The 16,840-nt window shown below is 44.7% G+C and overlaps 1 protein-coding gene and 1 pseudogene across 12 annotated transcripts in view; both read right to left on the bottom strand.

Moving 5' to 3' along the window:
* Nucleotides 1-16,840, bottom strand: part of CLIP1 (CAP-Gly domain containing linker protein 1) — a 159,902-nt gene that overhangs the window by 17,065 nt on the left and 125,997 nt on the right. The gene's annotated exons all lie outside the window — the stretch shown is intronic.
* On the bottom strand, nucleotides 12,211-14,314 carry LOC128583093 (E3 ubiquitin-protein ligase ARIH2-like; annotated as a pseudogene).

Below are 16,840 nucleotides of genomic sequence, written 5' to 3'. Positions count from 1 at the left end.
GAATAGAATTTTAGTGCTTATTGTACTGATTTTTATAGAAAACAATCTTTTTCCTCTTTTTAGTACAAGACTCTTTTTTTTTTTTTTTGTAGAGACAGAGTCTCACTTTATCACCCCTGGTACAGTGCTATGGCATCACACAGCTCACAGCAACCTCCAACTCCTGGGCTCAGGCGATTCTCCTGCCTCAGCCTCCCGAGCAGCTGGGACCACAGGTGGCCGCTACAACGCCCGGCTATTTTTTGTTGCAGTTTGGCCAGGGCTGAGTTTGAACCCGCCACCCTTGGCATCTGGGGCTGGTACCCTACCCACTGAGTCACAGGCGCCGCCCTGGTACAAGACTCTTATCCTCAATTCAGGATAATCATAGTCCTTCAATCAATTCCTCATTCTTTTTCTTTGTCCTTTGTAACCTTGATAGTTTTGAAGAATATCAGTGAGTTATCTTACAGAACATCTGTCAGTATGGTTTATCTACTATTTCCATGTAGTTAAGAGTCAGATCATGCACTTTTTTTTTTCATACACTTTTTTGACAGGAACAACACAGAAGCAGTCCTGGGTCCTTCTCAGCACATGGTATTAGGAGGTGCACACTGAATTTTGATGAGATTAACTTCAGTGACTTGGCTAAGGAAGTATTTTCCATGTTTCTCCACTGGAAATGTACTATTTTTTTCTTTGTAATTAATATGCCTTTTATGTATTGATGTACTACATAATTTAAAACTATGTGAATATCATGTTCTTCAACAAACTTTCATCTACTTGTTTTAGCAGCAATTAACGATTTTTGCCTGAATAAATTATTCTATGATGGTTAGCAGATGGTAATTTTTATAATTCTATCATTTCATGCATTTATTAGTTGGCATCCTACCATAAGGAGGGCTTCTGCTTTTCTCCCATTTATTCATATCAGTTCAGACTCATGATTTCCTATGTTATTAAATAAGTTATAATCCACTACTTTTTTTTTTTTTTTTTTGGTACTCAAATTATCTCAGATTTGGCCAGTGGGAACTCTTTCAAGATGTTTCTGATGTGCTTTTCACTAATTTCCATTATTCTTTGAGCACTTCCTTACTTTTTGATACTCAAAATATTCCAGGGTCATCTTTCCATCTCAGCACTAGAATTAGCCATTTCTGCAATGACTCCTAGTTCCTTTTAGTGAAGAGTATTTAGAAAACAAGCTCTTGTAACTACGTATGTTCATTGGTACTGGGTGTCAGTGCTTTTATGGCTTGTCAGCGTACTTCACTGAAACTTCTGCTCTTCTTTTTTTTTTGTAGAGACAGAGTCTCACTGTACTGCCCTCAGGTAGAGCGCCATGACGTCACACGGTTCACAGCAACTTCTAACTCTTGGGCTTACGCGATTCTCTTGCCTCAGCCTCCCAAGCAGCTGGGACTACAGGCGCCCGTCACAACACCAGGCTATTTTTTTGTTGCAGTTTGGCCGGGGGTGGGTTTGAACCCGCCACCCTCGGCACATGGGGCTGGTGCTCTACTCGCTGAGCCACAGGAGCCGCCCAACTTCTGCTCTTCTAAGACATTGTTACAAAAGTATAAAGATGGGGCAGCGCCTGTGGCTCAAGGAGTAGGGCACAGGTCCCATATGCTGGAGGTGGCGGGTTCAAATCCTGCCTTGGCCAAAAAAAAAAAAAAATGTGTAAAGATGGTAAGAAAATATTTTCTTTCTTTCTTTTTTTTGAGACAAGAGTCTCAAGCTGTCGCCCTGGGTAGAGTGCCGTAGCATCACAGCTTACAGCAACCTCCAACTCTTGGACTTAAACAATTCTCTTGCCTCAGCCTCCCAAGTAGCTGCGACTACAGGCACCCGCCACAATGCCCAGCTATTTTTTTTTGTTGCAGTTGCACTGGTTTTGTTTTGTTTTGTTTTTAGCTGGCCAGCACCGAGTTCGAACCCACCACCCTTGGTGTAGGTGGCCAGTGCCCTGCTGACTGAGCTACAGGTGCTGCCAAAGAAAACATTTTCAAAACACAACCTAATAAAAACTTGTATCCAGAATATATTATTAAGACTTCTCACAATTTTATAATATGCAGATAAACAACCACATTTTTAAAATGGGCACAAGATCTGAACATTTTACCAAAGAAAAGATAAATGCCCAATAAGCACAGGAAAAGATGCTCAACATGATTAGTCATCAGGAAAATGCTAATTATGGAGTGTAACTTGGAAGTACCCAAGGCCTGTATCCCAATGGTTATGTAGTTGACAAATGGATAAAATGCATAATATTTAAAAGACAAATGAACTACATACTAGAATCATACAGAGTAACTGGAAATGTCATAAACTGCTGGTAAAAATATACACTAACAGTCACTTTGGAAAACTGACAATTTCTTTTTCTTTTTTTTTTTTTTTCTGCAGTTTTTGGCCAGGGCTGGGTTTGAACCCACCACCTCCGGCATATGGGACCGGCGCCCCACTCCTTTGAGCCACAGGCACCACCCTCTTTTTCTTTTTTGTAGAGACAGAGGCTCACTTTACTGCCTTTGGTAGATTGCCATGACATCACACGGCTCACAGCAACCTCCAGCTTTTGGGCTTACACGATTCTCTTGCCTCAGCCTCCCGAGCAGCTGGGACTACAGGAGCCTGCCACAACGCCTGGCTATTTTTTGGTTGCAGTTTGGCCGAGGCCGGGTTTGAACCCACTACCCTTGGTATATGGGGCCAGCGCCCTACTCACTGAGCAACAGGTGCCACCCGACAATTTCTTTTTTTTTTTTTGTAGAGACAGAGTCTCACTTTATCGCCCTCAGTAGAGTGCCATGGCATCACACAGCTCACAGCAACCTCCAATTCCTGGGCTGAAGCAATTCTCTTACCTCAGCCTCCCGAGTAGCTGGGACTACAGGCGCCCGCCACAACGCCCCGCTTTTTTTTGGTTTGCAGTTCAGCCGGCCGGGTTTGAACCCGCCACCCTCGGTATATGGGGCCGGTGCCTTACTGACTGAGCCACAGGCACCGCCCCCGACAATTTCTTATAAAGCTAAACACACCCTTACCATCCCAGAAAATTCTATACCTAGTTAGGCAAGATAAATAAAAACATATGTGGGGTGGCACCTGTGGCTCAGTGGGTAGGGTGCGGGCCCCATATACCAAGGGTAGCGGGTTCAAACCCAGCCTGGGCCAAACTGCAACAAAAAATAGCTGGGGCTATAAGAGTGTGTCACTCCACTCAGCATTACTTGAATCTTATATGAATGAGAATGCATAACTTAAAAAACGATGAAAACAAAAAATTAGTGAGCACTTAATTTTAACAATAATGTACTTGACTAGTGGGCAGCACCTGTAGCTCAGTGAGTAGGGCTCCGACCCCATGTACCGAGGGTGGCGGGTTCGAGCCTGGCCCCGGCCAAACTGCAACAAAAAATAGCCAGGCATTGTGGCGGGCGCCTGTAGTCCCAGCTACTCAGGAGGCTGAGGCAAGAGAATCACCTAAGCCCAAGAGCTGGAGGTGGCTGTGAGCTGTGACGCACAGCACTCTACTGAGGGTGACAAAGTGAGACTTTGTCTCTACAACAATAAATAAATAAATAAAAACATATGCCCTGGCCTCTTCATGAATTTTGAAAGTAACCTTACTCATAATAGGTCAAACCTGGAACCCAAATAAACAAAGTGCCTGTAGTCCCAGCTACTTAGGAGGCTGAGGCAAGAGAATTGCCTAAGCCCAAGAGCTGAAGGTTGCTGTGAGCTGTGACACCATTGCACTCTACCAAGGGTGACAAACTAAGACTCTGTCTCTTAAAAAAAAAAAAAAAAAGTTTAAAAAGAGAGCATGGCTTGGGTGGCACCTGTGGCTCAAAGGAGTAGGGTGCCGGCCCCATATACCAGAGGTGGTGGGTTCAAACCCGGCCCCGGTCAAAATAAAAAGAAAGCATTGGTTAAGTAAAAGAAAAAGAAGGAGGGTTAAAGAAAACTATTTAAGAGAATAATATTCAGTAAAAATAGTGTGTAAGCAATCAGTTTGGGGAACACTGTGGGCCAGAAAAATGTCAAAGAGCCCATCTACCCACAAAATTATTTTGTAAATAAACACGGTGGGTGCTTTGCTTTAAATCTGTCATTCAAACTAAGAAAAATATTAGTGTGTAAAATGAAGGACATGTACAAGTTCAAGGTTATTATATACATAACTCCTCCTTTTGTAGGGCCGGTAAAAATCACTTGAATAGGCTTGGCGCCTGTGGCTCAAGCGGCTAAGCTGGCAGGTTTGAATCCAGCCCAGGCCTGCCAAACAACAATGATGGCTGCAACCAAAAAAAACATAGCTGGGTGTTGTGGCGGGTGCCTGTAGTCCCAGCTACTTGGGAGGCAGAGGCAGGAGAATCACTTGAGCCCAGGAATTGGAGGTTGCTGTGAGCTGTGACCACATCACTCTACCCAGGGCGACAGCTTGAGGCTCTGCCTCCAAAAAAAAAAGAAAAAAAAAAAATCACTTGAATAAAAATATTCAGAGAAGGCTTGGCACCCGTAGTTCACTGGGTAGGGCGCCAGCCACATACACTGAGGTTGGTGGGTTTGAACCTGGCCTAGGCCAGCTAAAACAATAATGACAACTACAACAAAAAAATAGCCAGGCATTGTGGCGGGTGCCTGAGGCAAGAGAATCGCTTAAGCCCAAGAGTTTGAGGTTTCTGTGAGCTGTGACGCCAGGGCACTCTACCAAGGGTGACGTAGTGAGACTCTGTCTCAAAAAAAAAAAAAAAATTCAGAAAGAGGCCAGGCACAGTGGCTCACACCTATAATCCTAGCACTGGGAGGCTGAGTAGGGTGGATTGCTTGAGCTCAAGAGTTCAATACCAGCCTGAGCATAAACGAAACCCCATCTCTACTAAACAGAGAAAAACTGGGGGTGGTGCCTGTGGCTCAAAAACTGGGGGTGGTGCCTGTGGCTCAACTGGGAGTAAGGCGCCTGTCCCATATGCTGAAGGTGGTAGGTTCAAACCCAGCCCCAGCCAAAAACTACAAAAAAAAAAAAAAACTAATCAGGCATTGTGGTGGGTGCCTATGGTCCCAGCTACTTGGGAGGCTGAGGCAAGAAGATCACTTGAGCCCAAGAGACTGATGTTGCTGTGAGCTATGATGCCATAGCACTCTACCCAGAGACAGAGTAAGACTCTGTCTCCAAAAATAAAAAAAAAATCTTCGGAGAGGAGCAGCACTTTTGTTTTGTTTATTGCTATCTCCTATATTTTTTGAACACCAACAGGCACATAATAGACAGTAAAATATGCAGAGTGTGAACCAATGTGCCAGATAGTAAGCTGGTGATTTCAATGTTATGAGTTAGTAGTGGCACTCAAAAGCCAGGGTTCTCTCTCTGCTGAACTAGTCTAATCAAGCTATTGCTAAACCAATTCTTTTCTCACCAAGTTCTCCAGTGAAGTGGTTCACATTTGGGCTATTTCAGTCTTTTCTCTAACTAAGCAAGTGTGTTCCGAAGTCCAAAATAGCAGTTCTACCTTGATAGCAGAGAACACATTCCCTGTGTCTGAGAATTTCTAGGCTAGCCTCCCACACATAGACAGACAGACTTCTGCTCTTGGAAATAGGGAAGGTAATGAGGAAAAAGGAAGAGGAGAATTTAGTAATTTTCTGTGGCAAAGCTCTTTCCAAAAGAGAAGAAAAGGAGAGTGAGGGGGACACAGTGATGTGCTGCTTACATCTCCCTTTCAAGGCAAGCCTTGCTGCTCAGCATCTGGGTCAGCAGAGAGTCCAGCGGGCAGCCCCTTCAGGGATCACCACAGCTGCAGAGCTATCTCGACCAGGGTCACACCCCTTCCTAGGATGGATCACATGCAATGACTATCACTGTGGGACAATAAAAACACTGACATCTCAGTCCAATTTGGCACAACTCTGATAGGCCCACGAGGTAGATCTAGGGTGTCACCAGGACTGCATCACAGAGCAACTTCTCCCTCTGCCCAATCTAGTTGCTTTTGCCTCTTTCCAAGGGTGCTGCCCCAAGGGCACACCTTAATATCATTCACACTAAACACTCTCTCAGCCTGTTTCCCAGGGAACTCAACCTCCAGCAATTATGCATTAAGTTACCAACGTAAGTTCTTACAACATGCAGGAAAGACAGCACGCCTTAAGACTGGTTTGAGTTTATGTGAATATGTACACAAACTACGTAAATAAATATATGTGAGAATATTTACATCCTCAAATACATACACAGAGGTATCACTGTCCTTTATCAAAGAAAGATGTTGACAGTGTGGCCACAGAGCGGGGGGACTGAGACTGACTGAAGGCAACACATACAAAGTAGTTCCGTACGTAGTGCACAAGTCACATTCATCTTTACCTTTGACTCCCAGGTGCTGAAGACAGCAGCTGCTCTTCCCATATCTTTAGTGCATCCTCTGTCCAGCTACAAACATCCTTAACTAGGCAGGGGCAAAGTGGAAAGGACCATACTCTCTGGCCTAGACACTCTGGCAGTCATTTTCAGGGTAGATGACATCCCAGAGTTAAGGAAAGGCTTTCTATAAATCCCCTCAAAACCTAGACATAGTAAGGGGACCCTGGAGAAGTCTAGAGGTACATCTCAAGCAAGAAACTTAAAACAGACAGAAAGAAAATCTGTAGGCTGTATAAAGACCTTCAGGAACTGACCGTCAGTATCCCTTGGACCATTTCTTAAATGTAATGCCCGAACATGCCAAATTGAGTAAAAGAACCCAAACAAATGAGAGGTTTTGGCTTCAGTAATTCCCTAAGTTGTAGATAAATTTTTTATATAAAAAAAATTCCTTTATTGGCTAGGCAAGGTGGCTTACACCTATAATCCTAGCACTCTGGGAAGCTGAGGAGGGAGGATCACTTGAGCTCAGGAGTTCAAGATCAGCCTATGGAAGAGTGAGACCTCATCTCTACTAAAAGTAGAAAAACTTAGCTGGGTGTCTTGGCAGTTGCCTGTAGTCTCAGCTGCTCGGAAGGCTGAGGCAGGCGGATTGCCTAAACCCTGGAGTCTGAGGTTGCTGTGAGTTAGGCTGACTCCACCACACTCAGGCTTGGGCAACAGAGCAAAACTCTTGTTTAAAAAGAATACGTATAGGCTTGGCACCCGTAGCACAGTGGTTATGGCATCAGCCACATACATCAAGGCTGGTGGGTTTGAACCCAGCCCAGGCCAGCTAAACAATAATGGCAACTGCAACAACAAAAAAATAGTTGGGCATTGTGTTGGGTGCCTGTAATCCCAGCTACTTGGGAGGCTGAGGCAAGAGAATCAATTAAGTCCAAGACACGGCACTCTACCGAGGGTGGCATAGTGAGACTGTCTCAAAACAAACAAACAAAACATATATACACACACATATACCTGATAAAAAAGTCTAATTTGAAAAACATAACTTTATTATTTTTGTTTAAATAACACTACTCTTAAAAAAAAAATCAGCAACATAGAAAAAGACAAAAAGGAAGGAAAAATTTATCCAGTTCTACCACTTAGAAATAATAATAGGTAAATAACATGTCAGACATCTCCGTGTGTGTATGTGTGTGTGTGTAGTGAGAAGGAAAGATAGGAGAAAAAAGCAAATTTAATTTCACTTTAATAGGAGAAATAAAAATTGAAGTAAACAAAAGCAACTGTTGAGGGCGGCGCCTGTGGCTCAGTGAGTAGGGTGCCGGCCTCATATGCTGAGGGTAGCGGGTTCAAATCCAGCCCCGGCCAAACTGCAACAGAAAAATAGCCGGGTGTTGTGGCGGGCACCTGTAGTCCCAGCTGCTCGGGAGGCTGAGGCAAGAGAATCACGTAAGCCCAAGAGTTAGAGGTTGCTGTGAGCCGTGTGACCTCATGGCACTCTACCCAAGGGTGGTACAGTGAGACTCTGTCTCTACAAAAAAAAAAATAAAAGCAACTGTTGAAAGCAACAAAATGTTCTTTACCATAAGATATGGTTCTAAGCCATAGGTGCACTGTATACTATTTGTTTATTTTTATTTATTTATTTTTTGCAGTTTCTGGCCAGGGCTGGGTTTGAACCCACCACCTCCAGCACATGGGGCCGGCACCCTACCCCTTTGAGCCACAGGCACCACCACATACTATTTATTTATTTACTTACTTACTTATTGAGACAGACTCTCAGTCTATTGTCCTGGAGAAAGTGCAATGGCTCATAGCAACCTCAAACTCTTGGAGCTCAAGAGATTCTCTAGCCTCAGCCTCCCTAGCAGCTGGGACTAGAGGTACCTCCACAATGACTGGATAGTTTTTCAATTTTTAGTAGAGACAGGGTCTCACTCTTAGGCTGGTCTCAAACTCCTAAACTCAAGCAATCTACCTGCCTCAATCTCCCAGAGTGCTAGGATTACAGGTGTGAGCCAGCACCCAGACTACATATTTATTTTGTAAAAAAAATTTTCTTTTTGAGACAGAGTCTCACTTTGTCACCTGGTAGAGTGACGTGGCATCATAGCTCACAGTAACCTCAAACTCTTGGGCTTAAGTGATCCTCTTGCCTCAGCCTCTCAAGTAGCTGGGACTATAGGCGCCCACCACAACACCCAGCTTATTTTTTAGTTGTACTTGTCATTGTTTGGCAGGCCCGGGCTGGATTTGAACCCACCAGCTCTGGTGTATGTGGTTGGTGTCCCAGCTGCTGAGCTACAGATGCCAAGCCTTATTTTGCAAAACTTTTTTTTTTTTTAATTTTATTTTTGTAGAGACAAGAGTCTCACTTTACTGCCCTCAGTAGAGTGTCGTGGCGTCACATGGCTCACAGCAACCTCCAGCTCTTGGGCTTACGTGATTCTCTTGCCTCAGCCTCCCGAGCAGCTGGGATTACAGGCACCCGCCACAACGCCCAGCTATTTTTTTGTTGCGGTTTGGCAGGGGCTGGGTTTGAACCTGCCACCCTCGGTATATGGGGCCGGCGCCCTACTCACTGAGCCACAGGCGCCACCCAATTTTGCAAAACTTTTAAGTAAAAATTTTCTAAAAGGAAGTTAATGTAATTTCCTTAGTATGTATAAATTTGTCAGGGTTATGGAGTGACCCCGACCTGGTCTAGGGGCCACCAAAGGAGACTGTGCTTAAGGAAGGAGACTTCACATCAACTTAATGCATCAAGTCTGAGAAGCCTGGAGAGGCATACATTGCCTCATGCACTGAGTGGCAGAATGAGGCAATGCAGCACTGCTCCAATGTCTCAGGGGTCTTTTCTTATGCTCAGAAATAGTATTAGAGGAAAACCTCAGCTCCTAGGCAGATGGAGTAATCTGGAATGTCTGGAAGGCCTGATAATGTACATTTAGAAAAGGAGAGGGGGAAAGCAGGTTTAGTCCCTGCACGGCAGATATCTTAACTTCCCTAATCTAAACTGCTGAGCAGGAGTCCAATGTTCTTAACCCGCTTGTTATGCTGATCCCCCACATAGGGATAGTCCTATTGATGACTGGGCTGCCTTTAGGCTCCTCTCTTCTTTTTTTGGTGATCTAAAAGGAGCAGCAGGGATAACCCACCTGCACACTTTACCCTGAATTGGAGGGCCTATGGAGTGATCAGCCTATCTACCTATCACATAAATTTTAATTTCAGGTAATATCAAATATCATCCTGATATAAAAGAGAGTTTGTATATTTCCACTTTTTTAAAGCTCTACCACCTAAAATTTTGTTACTCATATTCTCTGTATATTTTTTCCTTTTACCTTGCAAATGTTTTATTTATTTATTTATTTATTTATTTATTTATTTATTATTTTTTGAGACAGAGTTTCACTGTGTTGCCTTTGGTAGAGTGCCATGATGTCACAGCCCATAGAAGAGTTAAGTCAAACTCTTAGACTTAAGTGATTCTTTTGCCTCAGTCTCCCAAGTAGCTGGACTATAGGTGCCATAGGACTATAGGTCCACAACACCTGGCTAATTTTTTGTTGTTGTTGCAATTGTCATTGTTTAGCAGGCCCAGGCCAAGTTCAAACCCACCTGCCTTGGTGTATGTGGCTAGTGCTCTAACCACTGAACACAGGTGCCAAGCCCTTGCAAATGTTTTAAACTTAGGAAATGACCAAAATTAACATCACCAATAATGGGACAAAGCAACATTACATGCCTCCTGGAGTCTATACCTTCCTATAGCCAGGGGGATTAGAGGCAAAGGGGTGGGGGAGTGAGAAGAGTTGAGGCCACACAGAGAATTTGCTGGAGATCTCCCCCAAGACTTTCCTTTAGTGTCCTGAATCTCAATCACTCCATCTTAACAGAGGTAATCTTATTCCCACAGCAGAATGTCCTCAGGCTTCAGCCTTGGGGCACATATTCCAGGCCTACTACCACTGCCCTCTCAACGTATGCTCTACTCTCAACATCAGTTCTTACCTGCTGTGTTGCCTTTGCTTCCTAGAGACTGGAACCTTCTTTTGATGGTGGTGGTTATGAGTCATTATTATAGAAATGTAAACTTTCTTCCCCAAATTAAAAGATAGAGCTATTTGAGAAGAAGCTCTGTGCCTTTTCCTACTTTATCCTTCTCCACTGCTTCCTCCTGGAAAGTGACCCCATGATCCCATGGACAAAAGCTCCCTGCTAAGGAGAGCAGGTAGAAAGGAAGAGCTGGGTTCCATGAGGACATCTTGAAAGGCTGTACCCTCCCTGGACTGAGAAAAATAGCCCATCAGCCATGTTTGTTGGCTAGACTAGCTGTGGAAAATGATAACTGGCAGTTTTTCTCACCTCTAATAAAATCCTGAGGCAGTAGAAGAGGGCCCCTAGCCACAAAGAGTTTTCCTTGACTTTTCCTCCAGGCTGCCTGCTCACATCCTCAGTCTAATTTTTCCAAATTGGACTGGCCACAGAGACGGAGAGAATTAGAGTAAAAATTCTTGGCATTTCACTGTTCACCTTCTTATTCACTTATCACTGAGACATAGCGTTGGAGCCAAACCACAATTTTACTTTTCTTCTTGGTTGCCAATTTTAAAGTTTACAGCATGAAGTGAATTGGCTTTCTTGCTTTCAGCTGGACAATTTTTTTATTTTTATTTTTTTGGAGACAGAGTCTCAAGCTGTTACCCTGGGTAGAGTACCGTGGTATCATAGCTCACAGCAGTCTCCAACTCTTGGGCTCAAGTGATCCTCTCACTTCAGTTTTTCTATTTTTATTTTTTTATTATTTTTGTTGTTGTTGAGACAGAGTCTCACCCTATGCCCCTGAGCAGAGTGCAGTGGTGCCATAGCTCACTGAAGCCTCAGACTTGGGTTGTGGGTATCCCACTGCCTCAGCCTCTGGAAGCCACTGGGATTACAGGCGCCTGGCTGGGTTTTTCCATTTTTTTTCATGAGTTGGGATCTCACTCTTGCTCAGGCAAGTCTTAAACTTCTGAGCTCAAGCAATTCTCCCTCAGTGAATGGGATTATAGGTGTGAGCCACTGCACCCGGTGGTTTTTCTATTTTTAGTAGAGACGGGGTCTCACTTTTGCTTAGGCTGGTCTTAAACTCGTGAGCTCAAGCTATCCACCACCATCCCTTGGCCTCCCAGAGTGCTAGGATTACAGGCGTGATAAGCCACTGAGCCCAGCCCACGTTTTTGTTTTAAACATGCCAATGCTTATTTATTTATTTTTTTGAGACAGAGTCTCAACTATATCACCCTTGGTAGAGTGCCATGGTGGCACAGCTCACAGTAACCTCAAACTCTTGGGCCCAAGCAATGCTCTTGCCTCAGCCTCCCAAGTAGCTGGGACTACTGGTACCTGCCATTCTTTTGTTGCAATTGTCATTGTTTAGCAGGCCAGGGCCGGGTTCAAACATGCCTGACTCGGTGTATGTGGCTGGCGCCCTAACCATTGAGCTACGGGCGCAGAGCTGCCAATTTATTTTTTTAGAAGGGCTCTGTGTTATGCTATGTTTTGGCTTTTTTTTTTGTACAACTGTATAACCTTTGAAAATTATATAAGTTATAATGATCTAATACAATTAATAGCCATTCAGAAAAAACCCTCCCTCCCTCCCAATCATCATCCAGGGAGAAATTTAAAATCCTGAAAAAAGGCCAATTCAACCAATTCTGCCTTTACCCTGGTAGAAATGAAAAGTGAAAAGATGAGAAGAAAACAGAAATTAACTAAGAGGTGCTGCCACTGTCTCTCAGGAGTGGGGCCCTGGTTGTTGCCTGGGGTGGTGAAAGGCAGAGACCGCAGCACACAGTATGGCTGTTGGGGGACCTTGCACCCACATCTTCCTCACTCTGGCACATCCATGTCCCAACTAGGCATCATGGAAATCCTTTCATAGGGTTCTCCTCTACTGTTCTGCTATGTGCATCTGGTTCTCCAAGTCCCCTATGTCATAGATGTCTGCACATTCCACTTTCCATGAGAGATTTTCTATCTCAGCCTCCAGCTGAACCTGCTGGTATTCAAACAGTTTCTTCCTGGGTCCAGACTCCATGTAATATGCATTGGGTAGGTGTACTACAGAGTGTATCAACACCTGGCCAAGAGCTTGGCAGCATTTTGTAGGTATTGCCAGTCGATCCATGTCCCCAGATTATTTATGGCCCTCTCCTGAATCTTCTCATAATCTTCTAGAATGTCTATGCCTCTAGCTGCAAGCTTTTGTTGTGATTTTCCCACCTCTCAAAGTAGAATAAGTACTTCTTTTTTTGTTTGTTTGCTTTTTGTTTTTGTAGAGTCTCCCTTTGTCACCCTTAGTAGAGTGCTCTGGTGTCATAGCTCACAGCAACCTCAAACTCTCTTGGGCTCAAGCGATCCTTTTGCCTCAGCCTCCTAGGTATCTGGGACTACAAGTGTCCACACAAAGCCTGCCTATTTTTAGAGATGGGGGTCTCACGCTTGCTCAGGCTGGTCTCGAACTCCTGAGCTCAGGCAATCCACCTGCCTTGGCCTTCCACAGTATTAGGATTATAGGCATAAGCCTCCATGCCCAGCCTCTAAAATAAGTACTTTAGTGCTTCCCTCGCCTAGGCCAGCTGGCTCTGGTTGACAATGTCAGGATTCTCCTTATAATAGCTGCATCCATAGTACTTACCGCCATGAGTCTTCCAACCCAGACACATCCAGTGAAAGTCGTGTTTACATTTAGAGCATTGCATGTGATGGCAGCCTCCATTCTTCTCAATGCAGATGTTGCACTTGGGATGATTTTAGTGCAAGCACAAATGTAGTTGACTGTTCCAGAGTCATCTCTACAAGTTGTGAGCCATTTCCAGATTGTGGCACAGTCTATGGGGGTGTGATATATCTAATCACACTTGAAACAGAAGACCTTGTTGCCCTGTACATGGTGAGCTCTAGGCTCCTGTACCCAAATAACCATGGCACAGCCTGCACCAGGGCACAGCTGGAGCTGGTAATGAATCTCCCCATAGTCCCTGAAGAGGTAGCACCTGTATTTGTCTCTCAATTCTTCACTGGGAAACAAAAGAAATACAAAGCCCTCTTTGCGTTCGGAGGGGACAGTCCTGAGCCATACAAGGGACTCCCATACCCATGACATCCTTGACAAGTACTGAGCAATGCTGCTCCCAGCAGCTGCAGCAAAACTGGTACTGACAGGCCAGAGAGAGTACGTTTTCCTTCTGCACAAACTGCATACACACTGTGCAATGGTGAGAGTGATGGGCTGTAGGGACATGTTTTGATGGATTAGGCTGAACCTGAGCCTCAACAAGTAGTTGAGCAGAACTGGACTTGTATCTGTCCAATATCTGAGAATTGCCAGTGCAAATTAACTAATATAAGTTTAGCAAATGAATGAGATACCTTTAGGACAGAGGCTAAGTTGGTCATGTGCTCATTCAGGGCACTCTTGGACACCTTGTAGGTCAAGCAGGTGAACTGGTAATTCCTCTGGATCAAAGGCATCTTGCCCCCTGCTGCTCCACTTCACATATAATAGTCCTCTGTGTCCCCAAGGTACTCATCTTCTTCCTCCTCTTCCTCACAATTTGGGTCATAGTCCTCTTCATTGCTGTCAGACTTCTGGCTATTAACGTCCATGGACAGCTTATCATCTAGTCAAGCGGCAGATCAGGAAAGCAGTTGCTTCTTTCCCCCCCCCAAACTTTACCACTTTCTCAAATGCATTAGTGTTTTGTTTTTGAGACAGAGTCTCACTTTGTTGCCTGCGGCAGAGTGCTGTAATATCACAGCTCACAGCAACCTCAAACTCTTAGGCTCAAGTGATTCTCTTGCCTCAGCCTCCCAAGTAGCTAGGACTACAGGTGCTTGCCACAATGTCTGGCTATTTTTTTTTTTTTTGTAGACACAGGGTCTCACTGTACCGCCCTCGGGTAGAGTGCCATGACGTCACATGGCTCACAGCAACCTCTAACTCCTGGGCTTACGCGATTCTCTTGCCTCAGCCTCCCAAGCAGCTGGGACTATAGGCGCCCGCCACAACGCCCGGCTATTTTTTTTGTTGCAGTTTGGCCGGGGCTGGGTTTGAACCCACCACCCTCCGCATATGGAGCCGGTGCCCTACTCACTGAGCCACAGGCACCGCCCAATGTCCGGCTATTTTTTTTTTTTTTTTTGGCCGGGGCTAGGTTTGAACCCGCCACCTCCGGCATATGGGACTGCGCCCTACTCCTTGAGCCACAGGCGCCGCCAATGTCTGGCTATTTTTAAAGACGGGGTCTTGCTGTTACTCAGGCTGGTCTCAAACCTATGAGCTCAAGCAATCCACTTGCCGTGGCCTCTCAGAGTGTTGGGATTACAAGCGTAAGCCACCGTGCCCGGCCTCAAATGCATTAGTGTTTTTGTCTTCTATAATTCTTAAAGATCTTTCGGGCAGATGTTACCCAAATATTCTGTGTCATATGATATCCATTTGGAGCCATGGCCCACCGGCCGCTAAGCCTGAGCGGGACAGACTATGTCAGGCTGGGCCAGAAGGGTCAGGTTGGAGCCCAGCAGTGGTGGAGGCTGTGGGCCTACACCAGTTGAGTCTGTGCTCTAACCTCCAGCCTGGACATGTTTTTAAATACGTATAATTAGGTAATGAAGGGACAGAGATTCTGTGATCCAGCTTCCATCAGCCCTAGCTGCCCAGAAGTCCCCTGAGCCTGGATTAAAACAATGATGCTGGTGATCACTATTTTCCAAAACAATATCTAACAGGCTAAAAATAGCCTTCCCTTTCTAAACATTGATGTTTGAGAATTTAGGCTTATTTAAAAGGCAGGCAATTATTTATGGGTCAATTTAGAGGTTAACTTCAGATTTTTTTGTATATTAATGCATCTGTTGGAATCTCTGTCAAGAAAAACTGCTTATGAAATACAGCTATTGAGTCATCTAATCCCTGTCCGGTTTCAACAAGCAAACTGTAACCTCATTTTCCAAATAGCCAGGGGGAAAATCAGTACTGTTCCCATAGTGACAGCTCAGTGTATTTGCTATCCTTAGAAGGGAGAATACATGTGAGGTCTGGAAGTGATAAATCAGACATCTCCTAAGTGACTGCCTATGGCGTCTATTTCTATAGAGGAGCTAAGATTATTATTTTTAGAATTCCCTATGAAAAGAAAACAATGCTCAGTGTGGTTTCCATTGATCTTGAAACTTGTGACCCTGCCTGAATTTGAACTGTATGCTTTTACCATCCACAGAGCAATGCCCCACTAATTTGGTGATCAGGCTTTTGGCAACCACAATTCTGCAACAAAGCTATGGAATTGGAAGTAACTGGAATCATGTAAAAAAAGTAGAAAGAGCAGTCACAAAATCTCTGCATCTTATTCTATAAAAGGAGAACTGGAGCCCTTGCTAAAAACAAGGTACTCATCCAACACCCATGTGCTTTCATTCAAATCTATGTGTCACACTCCATGATTCCTATTTTCTCAGTCTGTGTGAAGAGAGAAGCAGGAGCTACAGCACAGTGTCTGGTGTTGAGGCAACTGTGGAGCTCACACCAGGAACGCAAGGAAGGCAGAACTTATTCTGTTTGGGATTAGAGATGATGACATTTGGGATGGGCCTCTAACAATGCGTGGGGAAGGGAAGAAGACAAGACATAAAACCAGACATGTGTCTTCTGTAATTCTGGAAGATCTTTCAAGCAGATGTCATCCAAATATTTTATGTCATATGATTTCCATCTGGAGCCATGCCCACTGGCCGCTAAGCCTGGACAGGCCATAGACCAGGTCAGGGTGGGCCAGAGGGGTCAGATTGGAGCCCAGCAGCAGTGGATCCAACGACTGGAAAGTAACCAGGGGTGGCGGGAGACGTAGGAAAAATATGACAAAATCAGGTAGAAGGAGGGAAAGGAGGAAAGCCAAGAGTGTAGGTGGTGGCAGTGCCAACTGCTCACAGAGAATGGAAAGAACTCATCTCTGCACTTACTAGGTAGGTGATGACTTTAGCAAGAGTCATTTCAACAGTGTACTAGTAGGCTTGGTGCCCATAGCTCAGTGGTTAGGGCGCCAGCCGTATGTACCAGGGCTGGTGGGTTTGAACCTGGCCTGAGCCTCCTAAACAACAATGACAACAACAACAACAACAAAAAATAGCGGGGCATTGTGGCGGGTGCCTATAGTCTCAGCTACTTGGGAGGTTGAGGCAAGAGAATTGCTTAAGCCCAAGAGTTTGAGGTTGCTGTGAGCTGTGACAACATCGCACTTTACAGAGGGTGACAAAGTGAGACTCTGTCTCAAAAAAAAGAAAAAAGTGTACTGGTGGTAGCAAAAAAGTAGCAAAAGGTGAAAAGTAAGGCAGAACAAGATTACTCTTTTTTAACAATTTGAAAATTTTAAAAAGGAAGACAGGGTTGTAAGGGTGAACAGAGTGGCA

This window comes from Nycticebus coucang, chromosome 4 (assembly GCF_027406575.1).
Source record: "Nycticebus coucang isolate mNycCou1 chromosome 4, mNycCou1.pri, whole genome shotgun sequence".
In the NCBI taxonomy this organism is placed as follows: Eukaryota; Metazoa; Chordata; class Mammalia; order Primates; family Lorisidae; genus Nycticebus; species Nycticebus coucang.
This window is presented reverse-complemented; position numbering and strand designations above follow the sequence as displayed.